Raw genomic sequence first — 16,901 nt, forward strand, 5'->3', positions numbered from 1 at the left:
ATATGTTAGCACAGCAAGTAGTTGCCTCTTCTGTCTTCTTAACATTCAACAAACTCTCAGTTTTTTTCAATAATGGGGGATAAAAATCTTCTCTCCTGCTTGTTACATAACTCTCCTGTCCCTCTAGGACACTAGTTGGGTAACCCCTTATTCTTCGAGTGACTCATGTTTCAGTCTGTAACTGGTGACAAAACTTCTGACAGGTAACATGTTGGTAAATAATTGAAAAAAAAATAAGATTTCTTCTGATAAAGTTTTTCACAATATCAAGATAAGTAGCTGTGGAAAAATTCTTCAATATTTGTTGAGTTAAAATAGAAAATTCCTGTCAGAAAAAATAATTTCAGGCAGAACATTAAGAAAGTGCAGCCCTTGGCATCTGGGCCACACCCCCTACCACTAAGCAAGTTTTCTGAGGAACTGGGGCATTTGTCCGGGTAATGTTTCAGTGAACCATATCTCAAAATGTATGATTTACTGAAACAAGTCAGGACAAACCATTTTCTAATTTCCAGCTGAAAAATCTATTCTCTACTAAATAATGATGCAAAGTAAGAATTCTGTCTTGAAATGCTGCTAAACTTCTGTTTTCTCATTCAATATAGTTTTTAATCAGAAAACAATAACTTTCTGTAACAGTGCATGGGAATCAGTTTCTTACAGTCAATCACAGAACCAGCATGCACTACTGATGAGTTAATTTCAATGTTCTCCATCATTCCTGACAGATTTAACTTGCAATGTCTCTGAAACTAATTTCCTGTAAGATTATATACTTCCAAGTACTCATTGTTAGTTGCAGGTCCTCATTTATGCACGCTGGCAACGAGTCATATTTTCCATTGCTAGTGATTTAAACAAATTTGAGACATGCCTTATACATTTAACATTACTGGCTTTATAGTATAGTGGAAGCATATATTTACCAGTCCTTTTCTTTGAAGTAAAATCTATCCTCATTGCCAACTTGACTGGACACTTTCTAAGTTAGGTGCAACCATCAAATATTGTTCACAGTTCCTTGCTAAACAAACAAGTCTTTTTTAAATGGCAAAATTAAATAAGCCCATTTATATTACATCCATTTAATTAATACTTAAAAAAGCATAAATAAAATAAGATCATGTTTGTTTAATAAAACTATTTTTGAAATGTTTGTACCATTCATCATGTCCCTATAATTTTTTTTTTTTTTTTAATTTTAAAGTTTGATTCTTTCCTTCCAGTAATGCAATAGTCATTAAACATGTTCTTGACAAAATATCTATACTCTACAGATACTTATATTTTATGGGAGAAATAGCAAATGATCTGTTTTGTTATGAAAAATGAGGTTTGGAACAGACCAGTTTGTCCAGGGACATCTTCAAGTAGGGTTATATAAATAGATTAGCAGGAATTAAGAGGACAGGGGAGGATAGGGTTAAATAGGAATGAGGGGTGCTTAGGAAGAAATGAGGTAAGGGTAGGGAGGGGCTTAAAAGGTGTTAGACAAGTGTAACTGAGTTGGAGTCACATTTTTCGTGTGATCTTGCTTTGGCACGGTACTCCCATGACAACCTGTAGGTATACCTAGGAGAGATGGTAGGTCTCTGGGTACTGGTTGGTTGCAGGTGGTCTTTATATATGTCTTTATTTATTGATTTATTTATTAAGTTTCCTCTGGGTGTTCAGGTTTTTTTTTTTTTAACTGTTGATTTGCTCTACAGTGTGCAGGAATTCAGTGCTAACCGATGCTTAGACTGATTAAGGTAGTCAAGTTTATTATTGGGTATTTATATTGTGTTAAAAATCTGTATTTCTTTTGGCTTTCGTGATGGCATTTGGTTTTTGTGGGCCTTCACATGTCAGGCGAGGACTCCATGAGTAAGGAGCATTGTCACAAAGCAAGTTAAAAAAAAATATGTGGATTATTGTCCCATGGTGTCCACTGGTTTTTCCACTGTTCTCAACTGGTTAAGTTTTCGGAATGTTTAGATTGAAGGGGCAGGCGTGCCTCAGGGTTTTAGTCAGTTCCTCATAGAGTTTGTTGCTTTCTGTCAGATTGCTGCAATGATTCTCCCTGTCCAGGAATAATAACTGTCTTCTTAGGACCAGTGAGGCTGTAGCAGTCATGGAGGGGTTGGCACATTTTGCAAGTGACTAATAGGATTGCCTGCCCCCTTTTGCGCATGGATGCGTTTGCCTCTCAACTGCCATAAGTTTATCTCAGAGTGTCAGACTGTGCCTTGCCATAACTGCAATACCATGTAGTGACAACTCATTATATTTTGAGAGAATACCCTCCATCGTTTTAACAACTGTTAAGTTTGTAAGTAGGATAATTGTAGGGGTCTGTTTTTGGTCTGGATTCTATCTTTGACTATGGCTTTGCTCCGATTAATATGATCATCATGAGTATGGGAGATAGGGGTGCTGGGAGGTGGGTGACATCCAGTGTCTACATAGTTGTTTCAAGTGCTGAGCATTCATTTCAGTAAAACGTCTTACTTTGTAAGGTATAAATCATTGCATTGCACTAATGAATTTTGTTTCCCAGTATAATCCTCTCCTAAAGTGCTGAGGTTCATTCACTAGTCATAATGAAGGACATTTGCATTGGTTCTTTTATATGATTTCGGTGGTGGAGATAGTTTATTGAGCACTATTGGTTTTGTGGTTGGTTGTTTTCAGTCGAACTGGAAGTCTTTGTTGAAGGAGTTTTTTTTTTTTTTTTCATGCCACGAGGCTCGATGCGCACATGCAGTGTAGCCTTATCTGCTAGGAGGAGGGAGGACTAATGTATAAGGGTACACAGTATGTTTCTTAATGTTCAGATTTCAATAAAAACATAACAACAGCAGAAGGTTGCCAAAAAAAAAAAAAAACATATATGCGCTAAAACTATTCCATTTGTTGGGCTGCTGTTTTTCTTTTTTATATATGCTGTATACTTTTGATCGGTTTCTCATAAATTGTGGGGAGTTTCGCTTCCAACACTTTTGCAATTTTCCAGGAGAGAGCTTGCTTGTTTCCATGGGTTTGTAAATTATTTCAGCAGGCATTTTAACAGTTTACAGCAGACTGTCTTGGGTCAGACCTCAAGGATGAGTAGTGCGATATACGTGGAGTAAAGAAAGCATACCTAGCATTTGTCATAAGCAGTTGTACCGTCACCCCCTTTTTCGATATGTTTACTGTTATATTGGCATGAGGGTTTCATTATGGGGTTTATAGGTGGTTACAGTATTTAACATATTTTTCATGTAAGTTACAGTCTAGCAGTAACATTTATGTTTATGATTGTCATGATGGGGGTAGTAGGGGTACCATGCCAGACAGTTGTATTAATATAAGTAAATAAAAATATTAAGTGAAAGAACTGAGGATGATGGGCTTGCTTTCAGAGAGGGGGGGATGATGGGCTTGCTTTCAGAGAGGGGAAATGTCAGTGCAGAGGATGTTCAGTATTAAGGTGAACAGAGCTCTCACCTGTCCAAATTCTCTCTACTGTATAGATTTTCACATGTCCAGATATTACCTCAATTCTTGGTTTGGTTTTCTTAAAATTGGCTTTCTGGCAAATTATTGGCAACTCATCAAAGACTGAAGTTAAGTAACAGTGACATTTGAGTCGGGCTTTATACCCTCCAGAAAATGCATGCTAATGTAAAACTGGCTAGGCTATCAACTTTTCTGAGTTTGTAAGAGCAATATTTTGAAACTGTTTCTCTTTTGGGCCTCTTCCCTATTTGTTGTGAGGCAGTGATTGCAGTCACTAAATAATGATATACATTGGAAATCAAGGGGAGACATGCAGCACATTTTCTAGGGATTCGTACCATATACCTCAGCGTATTTACTTAAATTTAGTGCTGAGCCAAAAGTCATGCAGGACAGAGCAGGAGTCTTGAGGGGTTTTTAAATAAGTCTTGATTCGTTCAAATCACAAGAAGTGTGAGATTGTTAATGTTCCTCATTGGTGACAGGCCGCAATCCTCTGTGATTTACTACAATTCCCTTTTAGGAGGTACAGGGTCATATTTTGGTTGTCTTATGATTTTATCTGCTTTCATAAAATGGCAGTTGTCTAGTAGTACACAATTTTCTTGATGAAATTGAGAGGGAGTGCTGGCACATATTTTACTGCTATTTTGCAGTAAATGCTCATTCCTGCCCAAAGGTGGTGGAAGAGACAGATTTCAGCTCAGTATTTGGGTTGTTCTTTGAATGTTGGGATTTTTCCTTTGTGGATTCTGGTCTGTCTGATCACAGAGGTATGGAATTTGTGTGTGTATTTGTTGGTGACCTGAATAAGGGGATTCTGAAGATGATGGAGGCTATATCAGTGGATGTGCTGGTAGTTTAGGTGATGCACAGTAAGGTTGCAGCTGGGGGAGCATTGAGTAACCAACAGTCAGTGCCCTGAAGAAGATGGATTTGAAAGGTAATGGATTCTGCTTGTGTGGATGTTTGATTGTTGGAGTGGGGCAAATGACGTCTTAGGTGTTTTTATTCGGGGCTCATTAAGGCACCATCAGAGTGGAAGTATTTGAGTCTGTGTAGGGGCAAGTTGAGGTGGAGGTATGTTTGGGGCAGGTTAATGCAGGGTTGGGGATTGTTTATGGGTGTTTGTGGGCTCTACAGGTGAGGTGGAGTCACAGCATTCATGTGAAGCTACGGGGTAATGGTTTTGGGATCCTTGCATGCTAGCCAAATTTAATTCTTATTTCCACATGCAGTTCCTATTGTTCTTTATGAAGGATATGGGGAATAAGGGGGTATTCTGTGTGATATGAAGTGGGGGTTTGTTCCAAACGAGGTATGGTCAGGGAGACAAATTTGTTCTTCAGGCAGGTTTCATTAATGTCACATATCCACTTAAGCTTTTTGAGTGAGTAACACACATACCATTTGGCTTCTGTTTGGACTGCTAAGTGGGAGTTCTCCACAGGTGGGGTGGAGTCATGATAAGATGATGTCGAATCAGAGTATAGGGGCATGGTGGTTTAGGTTTGAGTTTCCTGGGGAATGGCTATACAGATGGGTTGCTCAGAGGTTGGCGCTACTTTAAAAGTTTAGCACTGTGTTTCATTAGATTTGGCATCAAGGGGCAGGCAGTCAGATGCACATGATTTAACTCCTTTTAAGACTAGGGGAAAGGTTTTGACAGAGCATTGTGTGGTTGGGTGAGGGTTAATAAGCTGCGGCATTGCTTTGAGGTGGCACATGGAAAAGGAAAGCTTCGGGGGGAAGCCGAGCCTGAAGTTGCTTGTTGACTGGTTTTCTTGGGTCATTTGGTGAGAAGCAAGTGGATGGATTGTTTAGCATGGGGTGTTGGGTTAAGGGTTGTAATTGGGAGGTTGGTATGTGCTTGTTGGATGGCAGGATGGAAGGACTACTGGGGATGTTGAATATTTGGAATTTCATTTTAATATGGAGTAGGTGTTTTAATGTGAATTGTGGAGGATTAGGATTTATTTATCTGATTAATTTAGGAGTGGTATGAGTGGGTGTCCCTGTTAGGCGGTGTCAGGTTGTTTCAGGATTAAAGGTTGTTATGGGAGTTTGAGGCACCTTTTTACATAGGAGGTTTACAGTAAGGCTTTGCCTGATATATTAAATTTCCTTTGCGTGAGTGTGGGGCACTTTTTATAATGAGGGCATATGGTAGGGTCAAGCTGGTTTTAATGTTGCAGACATAATATTAGCTGGGGAAGTTAGGGGGAATAGAGTCCATTTTCACTTTGTCAAGATGTCAGTGGTATGGTTTGCTGATGCTGTCAGCTGAGGCATATTAGGCTGGGTTAGAAGGATTATATGCTTATGGCAGGATACTGGGGTAGCTTTTAGAGGCAAGGCATATGGAAGGTTGTTGCTAGCTTGGTCATATTGTGTTGCAGCCATCAAGGGTTATTTTGGTTAGGTGTGGGAACAAGCTGGGACATGTCAGCTGGTCAAGGAGTTTTTAGCTGCAATTACTTCAGCTCTGGTGATGGCAAGGTTAGGTTGTTTTACTAAATTTTTGGGCAGTGCTGTATGCTGGAAAGATAAGTCTGATACTGAAGTTAGCAGACATGGCTTATGGTAAAAGTAAGTCACTTGCAAGGGCTGGTGTTGATTTATGGAGGGCCATTGATTTATATTTTGTCTGCTTATTGTTCATGGCTGTACTGATGTCATTAACAGGGTAGTATTGAATGATAAATGTTATCTTGCCTTATAATAGTGAGTTTGATGGCAGGATTATTTGTGTTTGATCCATTAGGAATGACATCTTATTTTGGTCATTAGTATATTTGTGGGAGAAAGGGTGTGCAGTTAGTCATATTTGTTTTCAGATGTCATTGGGTTCAGAGTTTTGGTGGTTTAATGGTGTGGTGTGGTTTTGCCTGGTGTGTGTTTAGTGTTGGTGATGCATTCTACAGGTGATGATCTGAGAGACATTGTGATGTCATTGTTGGTGTCTAGTTAAGTGAGTTTAGTCAATATACAGAGGCTATGGGGAACACAGAGAAGATATTTGGATTTTCATGTTAAGCTGGGGCTGGAGGTTCAGTTCGAGTTGTTGGGGATTAGGGTCATTTCTAGTTGTTCATATGGAAGTTGTATGGCTTGTGGTGGTTGGGCTACTAAAATGCCATGTTGGCCATTTAAAACATTTCATGTTTATAATGGATAGCTGGTGTGATGACAGGATTGTTACTACACTGATTTTGAAGAGATGTTTGTTTGTTTGTCTTTTCGGCTTTTCCCGGTTAGGGGTCGCCACAGCGGAACTCCAGTTCACTAATGATTGGCTGTCAATTTTTATTGTGCCAAGTTGCCAGCCCGAAGCCCAACCTTCAGCAAAGGCATGCCCATTCACGCATGTCTTTCATAGGCCACTTAACCGTGAGGAGGACATGAAGACTCCACACAGAAGACACTCCAGCCGAGAATCGAACAGGAGAACCTCTTGCTGTGAGGAAACAATGCTACCGCTGTACCACCATGGCTTATTTTGAAGAGATATTATTTGTTTATTATATTCACTGTGGTAATGTGGGCGTTTGCTATGCGGCATGATGATATGCAATTGCCTCAGCATTGTTTTCAGTGGCAGTGGGCTTAGTGTTTGGTTGTCCAGTTGACTGCTTCCATTGGCCTTTAGGTAAGGATTGTTTAGCTCATGCACAGTGGTTATGCTAGGTTATGTGATTATGGTTGCTACTTTAGCATAGGAGAGGGATCAGTGGTTTGCTTTCAGCTGGTATTTTCATTAGTTATGTGATAGGGTTTATGAGGTGATGACTCTGATCCAACTTGATGAAAGAGGATGGGGTACACCGAGTGATTTTTGGCTTAATGCATTAATGGTGGTTAGGTTGCTGGAAGTTTGGTCAGAGAAAGGAGGAACAGCCTAGTCGTGCTGGTGGGTGGAGAAGGGGCAGCTTGCTCTCTTCTGTTCCCCATCTGGTGTTGGATGTTCAGTTCAATAAGTTGGGAAAGGAAAGTGAGCGGTTGCATTGCTTGATAAGTAAATAAGCAAGTGGAGTTAAGCTGCTTATTTGGTTGGAGGTGTAGTTCAATTAATGGTAACTGAAGTGAATGGTGGTACGCTGCTTCATAATTAAGCAAGTGGAGGCATGGACACTGTTTACTAATCAGGATGAGTGGGTTATGATGTCCTATTTTAATGTTACATGGATGTTATTTTTACCCATTTCATGTGTTGGTAGGGCGGAGAAGAGTGGCAGGCTTGCCCTCTTCTGTTCCCCCTCTGGTGTTGGATGTTCAATTCAATAAGTTGGGAAAGGAAAGTGAGCGGTTGCGCTGCTTGATAAGTAAATAAACAAGTGGAGGAAAGCTGCTTATTTGGTTGGAGGTGTAATTCAGTTAATGGTAACTGAAGTGAGTGATGGTACGCTGCTTCATAAGTAAGCGAGTGGAGGTATGGATGCTGCTTACTGATAAGGATGAGCGGGATCACACTGTCCTATTTTAATATTACATGGATGTTATTTTTACCCATATCATGTGTTGGTTGGAATTAATAAATATTGTTCAACAATCATGTTTTATGGAAGTTTAATAAAGGTTGTCAAACATCATTCGGTGTGATGTGTTTATTGAATTATTCAAATGTTTCGCTCACATAATACAATTTATTCTTCTTAGCTTCATAGCTGTAGTGAATTAGTTCACAATCTACAGACAACCAAGGAATTTGATACCATGGATATCTTGCTGGAACATGCAGGTGCCATGTAGCCATCTAATTACAATTTAAAGAACAAACTGAAGCAATGAGTTTAATTGAGGAAGTGAGCTCATTCCACAAACAACGTCTTTGAGATATTAAATTATCACAATTCACAATAAAGTTAAAATTAATCTTTTATTGAGGCCAAGTGCCCTCAGGTGACCAGGAGTTTATTTTATGCAAATGGTTTCAGACAGTAAAGGTTCACTTAATGCTCCAGATACCTGTAAGCTATTTAATCCAGTTTATAAGGAATATGTGTACATTTTTCAAATTCTTCAGAAGGCATGTGAATAAGTTACTGAGCAGTGTTTGGTATTCTATAATTCATCTGATAAGAGCCATGCAAAAGGAGAAAATGAATTCTTTGACACAGCTCTCAACTTCACACTGGATCTGGTGGGTAATTCCATATACTTTGCAACTGCTTTCTCCTTGGCAGTCTCTTACTTTTAGAAAAGTTCTACTACAGCTGTTTATTTATATGCAACAAAACACGACGATGAGCAGGATTGGAACATATTCATCCACAACCTCTTTCTTGCAAGCACATGTGAAGTGTTAAAATAAATTGGTTTGTGCATAATTTCAGTCTCACAATTTATTTTCCCAACCCAGTTACAACATTTTTTTTTTCATCAAGACATTACATATAATCCCCCCTCCCCATTGCTTTTATATGATACCAGATTACATAATCATGTTTTTTTTTTCTTTCATGGCTTCCAAAATCGTTGTATTCTTACTGATATCATTCTGTTTTTTTCGACATGACCTTCACAAAAAAGTGCATTTGTGCATATACATGGCTCCCTATTGAAATGTCAGAACTCAAAAAAAAAAAAAATACCCAGACAAGAGTGAATCTCAAAAATTTATATTCTCCTTAAAACTTCTCCTTCCTGTTCTTCTTCCCCAAACTTATATATACAACTCTCAGATCAACATATGTCAAAGAAAGTGTATATGCTGAAAAATAGTATCGCTGACTCAATATATGTAAGTCCATTCATTTGGCCACTCAGTCTCTGCATTTCGTGACTCTGTCTAGCAGTTTCGACATTTCAAATGGTTATCCATGTGGACAAGTACTTGCATAAACCTCAATGAGTTTTCTGTAAAGCTTTTTAAATACAGTAATGAGTATGATGACATGCTGAAACAGTTGTTTATGCTGAAGAAAAAGAACAATATTAACTAAGAAAGTGGATGACACTGTATCTGTCCATATGGAACAAAAGTTACTCAGCAGCAGCATATCTGTAGATTTTCCATTATAACTGGTATGATATTAAGACTGATGGCCTACCACTTAAATACTATTGCAAATATATATGAAATTATGACTGAGGGTTTTAACTTTATAATAAACCAAGATATAAAAAGAAAATTTTGATTTGATGCTGAACACAATCACTATTCTACTTCTTTATAAGATGGCGGGTTGGGGAAAGATAAAGACGTATTATAAATGGAAGTTTGGTTAACATACTATATAGGGGGTTTGATAATAATAATTAAATAATAGCATTATTATTATCATTGCTGTTTTTGTTGTTTTCATTGTCATAGATCAAATGAAAGAAAAATTGGATTTACTTCACTTAAATCATATCTAAGTAGTAGCATCAAAGGCCATCCACTGGGTAGTACTGTGAAAAAATTCAATCTCCAACACAATCCAGTATCTGTTTATTCACATAAAATCAATCCACAGCAACAAAAGGTAAAAGTCAAGCACTTTCATCCCAACACTTAGGACTTCTTCAGAAGCATTGCCAAAAACATTAATTGCTCATTTAAATAGTTAACAAGATCATGTGAAACTTATCTAAAATAAAAATACTTAAAAAACACTTCACTGTTGTGAAACATAAAGCATAAAACCTTCCTATGTGTTAAATTCTAAGTTAGTTTACCCACTCACATTTTGGGCTTTCAATCTTAAAATAGGCAAATGTGAGACACTATCATTGATACCTGGGGGAACAATGGCATTAGTTCTTAATTGCCAATATAATTCCTTCATCTCAAGTTGATTTTCCCACTAACCTCCCCTAAGGTCTCTCCCAAACCCTTCCAATATCCCACATTTTTGCTGCATTTTCGGCTTGTTATGGAACAAGAACTGCAAAATGTTAATGAAAAAGAGAGGGAACTGACCAATTTAGTTAAAATGTTGACACAGAAAGTAGTGACATTACAGCATACTATTGAGAGACTACAAGTCCCAAAATGCTCTGGGAGTCATTCATTGAGGATTGATCCCATCGGACCAGAAGAATTAACTGCGGGAGCATTTTTGGATTCTTCATGTTCAGAAGTCAATGTTTTTTCCCAGAACTCGATCTCTTGTGGGCACAGAATGAATTCAGATGGGGAGACTACTGTGCGAGCTGATAATTTTAGAGAATGGTTGAATGTGGAGTTTTCCTTTGGTAGTAGTAATCAGGCACAGGAGAACACAGACTTACAAAGCAGGCTGGACGATTTTGCTTTTAATCTAGATAAGGGTCACAACTTACAATGCAATAATGCTTAGCTAATGGAGACTATTAAGAACAGATGAGTGCCAAATGGTCTGTGAATGTACAAGTTCCGAAATGGGGTTACGAAGGGACAGATAGAATATGATGAATTTTCAAAAATGTTTGACCACCATAGTCTGGAATTAATGCATTTTATTGTTAAAATGAATTTAATGAATACTAATAAGTTGCTGGATTAATTGGACAAGATGAATGATGTTATTATAAATTATTTGCATTTTGATAATTATCGTAGAAAATATGATGTAATTTTAGAAATGGTGGAACAACAAGTTAGGTCAAATTTAGAACGCAAATCTAAAAAAACTTTTAAGAGATGAACAGGATTATTTAAAGTGGTTTACCCAGCCTCCAAATCTTATGAATTATTTGAGACCAGAGGGGGTCATAGTAGAGAAGAAAGGAGTGAGGTCAGACATAGGGGCATAAATGAACAGGGGCCTTCCTTTAGGAGAAGTTAGGCAAATGTAGCACAAAACAGGTAGGAAAATGAAGTGTTTAAACAGGAATACCCTCCTTTGAGGAGTTGTGAGAGATTGTTAAACAAAAATGGACAAAAAAATTTTTTGGTGTACCCACAAAATCAAAGGGGACAGAGAGTGAAAAATCAAGGGCAGACATGGTGGAAGAACAGACGGAACTAATAGAAAATAATAAAACAGAGAATATAAGACAGAAAATAGAAAATAGGACTGACATAATAACAGCTTTTATTGGTAAGTTATGTAGTTATGAGGGATTTAACACTTTCAGTTGCACAAGTTTGATAATTGACAAGAATTATTTTTCTTGATTAAAGAAGGGGGTACAATTTGTACCTGCTAAACTTGTTGATACGGCAGCTTCTTTCATAAGAATTAAAATTTTATTCAAGGAAATTAAACATACAGTTAATGTTTAAGGATATGGAAGGACAAAGAATGTTGAACAATGACAATATGGATATTCAAAATAAAAAAAAAAAACACATTTGTTTCAGTCTCCCTTTACATCTGACGGTAGCAAGTTTTGAGAGGGTGTGTTCCCAAGATATTTATGAATTACATAGGAAACATAAGAAAAAGGTTTTTTTAACTTGACTAAAGAAGAGAATGTGTTACTAATGGATTTGAGGTTGAATTTAAAGTTACTTTTTATGAAACTCATCAAGCGAGGAGGGATGGCAATTGTAGAAAAGAATGACTACAATTGTCAGATATTAACTATGCTTCATGACCAAGATAAATATGAAGTTGTTTCCAGAAATGAAATATCAATAGCCCATAGAAAGTTATAATTGCTCCTGGAAGATGCATTACTTCAAGGGGCCATTAATGAGGAGGGTTATATATTTTTTTTGAACAAGCACCCTGTGATACCAACTGTGTTTGGAATACCGAAAACACATAAAAATGTTTTGAGTCCTCCTTATTGTTTAATAGTTGCTTCTCATAATAGTTCTATTTATTCTTTAGGTGTTTTCTGGACCATTTGTAAGGAATACCCTAATCCCCATTGAATATTTATTGAAAGACTCCTGGGACTTTTTGTCCAGGATTGAGCATAGATACTATTTTAACATCTGTATTTTTTCCACAGTTGATGTGGTGGACTTGTTTATTTCCATTCCACATGAGGAAGGACTAGTTATGTTTCATGCAACCTTGATTGAAAGAACAACTTTCGGAAGTACTCAAATTAATTTTGTGATGGAATTAATGGAGTCTATTTTGAAAAATAATTTTGTAACCTTTGAAAAAGAGTTCTTTAAACAGATTAGAGGGGTAGCGATGGGTGCAAGTTGTACCCCTGTATTTGCTAATTTGATTATGTACTCATGGGAGAAGAGATATGTAATGAGTAGTAGGTTTGTTGAACACTAGCACTGCTACCTGAGCCTTTTGGATGATATTTTTTTATTTTCTGGAAGGACGCAGGACCTATTAAGGATGAATTAATAGAACACATGAATGGTATTTGTAGTTATTTCCAATTCACACACTGTCACATGTTGGACAGTGTTAACTACCTGGATGTAACCATCCTAAAAGATGGTGGGAACCAATGTTTCGTTTCAACTCTATATAGGAAACCTACTCTCCAATAGTTATTTGGAATGCAATAGTAATCATCCTAGACATACGAAACATAATGTAGTAAAGAGGCAGATGGTTAGAGCAGCCAGAATGTGCTAAAAAATGACTGACTTTAAATACAAAATGGGTACCTTGACACAAATGTTCATCCATAGAGCTTGCCCCTCTACTACAGTGTTCGATACTGGAGTGAAAGTGATCAAAGGGTGGGGCACCACTTTTAGGTGTCCCATTAGACTTAAATAGTGAAAGGGAGGTGTATCTTCCTATACAACTTCATGTCCGGTATTTAGAGTTATGTAACATAATTCATAATATAGTTACTAGGAACTGGATTTTGTTCAGTAGTAATGCTGAACGTGTTAGTATTTTAAGGAACAAACTGAAATTTGTTTTTAAAACTACTCATAATTCAAAATATCTACTAGAACATCCTCTTACTTGTCAAAATACAAGAGAGAAAGGGACACATACACGTGGAGCTTGTGGATATTGTAGTTACATTTTAAAAGGACAGTTTAACTATTGGACAACCACCCTTGGAAGTCAGGCTAGCTACTAGCAACTGTGGAGCCAATGGGATAGTATATATTGTGATTTGTCAAGAATGTTATTTATTTTTTTATGTGGGAAAAAACAAAATAAATTTTCGGAAAAGCATATACGAACATTTATACGCAATTCAGCAGGAAAATGAACAAAATGCTTTGGCTAGACATTTACATAACAGTCCTAGATGTAACAATAATAAATTTAAATTTGGGATATTGGAAGTGGTTGAGCGAGACCTTAGGGGAGGTTACTGGGAAAATAAACTTGAGATGAAGGAATTATATTCACAATAAAAAACTAATGCCATTATTCCCCCAGGTATCAATGTTAGTGTTTCACTTATCCTGTTTTAAAATTGAAAGCCCAAAATTTGAGTGTGTAAACTAACCTAGAATTCAACTTATAGGAAGGTTTTATATTTTACAACAGTGAAGCGTTTTTAAGTATTTTTATTTTAGATAAGTATCACATGATCTTGTTAACTATTTAAATGAGCAATTAATGTTTTTGGTAGTGGTTCTGAAGAAGTTCTAAGTGTTGGGATGAAAGCCCTTGACTTTTACCTTTTGTTGCTATGGATTGATTTTATGTGAATAAACAGGTATTGGATTGTGTTGGAGATTGAATCTTTTCACAGTACTACCTACTGGATGGTCTTTGATGTTACTTTATTATTTCTGGGTTGTTTTGTACACAATGATTTTGGTTTCTTCATATCTAAGTAGTGATATGTTATATCTGATAGGCAACGTCATCTGAAAGGGGATATTTTGACTCCATTGCTGAGAATGAAGCATTATTCTCCAGCCTGAGTTTTACATACATTCATCTTTCACCAGTATATTTTAAATAACTGTCCAGATAATGAATAACTCAGGAAGCATTACATGAAGCAGGGTTTCATCTGCAAAAGGAGAGATCTTACAGTGATCTGTATTGTAAGTACATGCTGAATTAGAAGTACAAATAGTCCTAATGGGTCTATATTGTAACGTTGAAACTTCAAAAGAGCGAATGCTCTTATATCGACATGGAAAAAACAAACCAACAGAATGTCGAATGGCCAAGACAGCGATTTTTTTTTCCCAGATACAAAAAAATCACTGGGCCATTGTCGGTGTGAATATTGGGTGAAAATAAGTGAAGACTGCCAGCCTAGCCAGATAGAATTTTGGAGATAACTCTGTCATCTGTAAATATTAATGTAAACCACAGGCTTGTTGTTTTAAATGGTAAAAATAGTGTTACATGTGGAACTAAAAAAAATGTAACAACAGTGCACTCTACTGACCAAGTAAAGCATGTTGTGTCCCTTTGATGTTAAAACTCGGAGCCAGTAAGTCTAGAGTGAGGCATCCTGCCTATTGTTTTAAGGCCAGAGTTAATGGCCAAAATTTGCATGCATGAATGTCTTTTATTGCTATGGTATCTACACAGAGGTAAAGAAAGTAAATGTAGTTTCTGTTAGCCTGAGAACCAAGGGAAGTGTGAAGAATGATGTAATATAACCCAAGGAAGTGTGAAGAATGATGCAGTGTGAACCAGGAATGTGATTTAAAAAAAAGAGAGAATCAGAGAGCATTAAGCATTTTTTGTTTATCTTAGACTTGTGTTTTCTCTTAGAAATAGCTAGAAAATAGAAAGATTAGACTATGTTTTTCTGTGATGTCAGAATTGTACTACTGAGATATTTTAAGTATTTCTCTGTGATCTCTGAACTCTTGACTAGCACTGTGTAGTAAAACGTATCGTCTTGCGTTTTGACTATTTGTTATTAAATATTTTAAACCCTTTCAACTGTGGCTGTTTTTGTAGATATAATGTAAGTTCTTTAGAGTACTTGCATGCCTTTGGTAAATTGCACAAAGCCACTTCAATAGCTTTATCCCTGGGCTATACTACCAATTGGATAATAATATTGCACAGTAATAACTGAACACCCTTTTAAGGGCTTTTGAGTAGCTGATAAATATTAGTAGGTGGTGGCAGCTGGTACTACTGTATAGTCTGGGAAAAAGGGGCACAGCTGTAGAACCTGTGTCAGCCTTCCCCAGGCATGTCTGTGTGGTTGTATAAACTCTTCTCAAAGGGTGTGTGTGTGTGTGTGTGTGTGTGTGTGTGTGTGTGTGTGTGTGTGTGTGTGTGTGTGTGTGTGTGCGCGTTTGTGTGTCAGCTATGTGGGCAGGGACATGAAGCACTGGTTGGACAGAGAGGGTGTTGGAGGTTTTAGCTTGCCCACTAGGCTGAGATCTGGACACTATAGCTGTGCCAGTAAGGAGTCTTATTTGGGACCTGGAGAGCAAGGGAGCGACCAGCCCTGGACTAACTGTGATCTCTGTGTGCTCTTAAGGCAAATTGCACTTTACTGTGTGTATTTGTTATCCTTTCCTCCTTTATGAGACACCCCTCACTGGTGTTAGTGGTGAGGACTGAGGCTCCTTGTTTTCTAGGCCAGGGCACGGGCGTCACAGTCAGGACTTTGCCATTTTCTCCACCATGGTGCAATCTCAGATTTGGTATATATAAGTAGGGGGGTGTTGGGTACAGCCCCCACAAAATTCATTTTGTCTGTCTATTTGTTTTAGGTTTTTTTTGGCCCAGCGATTTTCTTCCCTGAAAAAAAATTTGCTGTTTTTGGCCATTGAACATTCTGAGGGTTAGGTATTTCCATGTCGATATAAGACTATTCACTCTTTTGAAGTTTCAATGTTGCAATGTAGACCCATCCTAATACTTCATCTGAAGTTGCCAAAAGTAGAAAAAAAAGTAAAACAGAGAGGCCACTCCTTTTGCATATCTTTTTTGTCGTTGTATTAAAGAAGAAAAAAATTCATGTCTTGATGCTAGAAGAAGTGTGACAAAGGGTTTACAACATCTGAATAAACATTTCTGTAGACCCAAGGAAAAGCAAAATGATGTTTCATTTCCAGATTATCCAATGCTTTTTTATCATCAGGGCAGACAGTTAAATAAAGAATTTTAGGTTGATATACCCAGGTAAGAAAGGTGGAAATTGTTCTGTCAGTTTTGTATTTTTTCTCAAGATATTGTGGATGACTTCTTATACTGTTTGTGCATTTTCACAGATTAAAGTCACAGTGTTTTTACACACACACACATATATATATATATATATATATATATATATATATATATATATATATATATAGATCTACTTTCATTCATTGAAAACACATTTCACTGAGTTTCAGTTCACCCACACCAAATCATTGAAATCTCAAATCACTGAAAACTCATTTCACCGAATCACATTTCACTGAATGCAGAGTACTGTAAGGCAAGTAAAATGTATATGCCCTTTTCCCTACTGTAGTGTGATCCTGGAGTTAGCATATATATACATATATATATATATATATATACATATATATATATATATATAAAAATAGTTAGGGGGTGGGGGGGCACAGTTTGCTTTTATATTTATGAATCTCATTTCACTGAAAGTTAACAATAAACTAGGTGAGTGGCTGCGCCCCA

The sequence above is a fragment of the Protopterus annectens genome, chromosome 1.part0 (assembly GCF_019279795.1).
Source record: "Protopterus annectens isolate FY-2018-M chromosome 1.part0, PAN1.0, whole genome shotgun sequence".
Classification (NCBI taxonomy): domain Eukaryota; kingdom Metazoa; phylum Chordata; order Ceratodontiformes; family Protopteridae; genus Protopterus; species Protopterus annectens.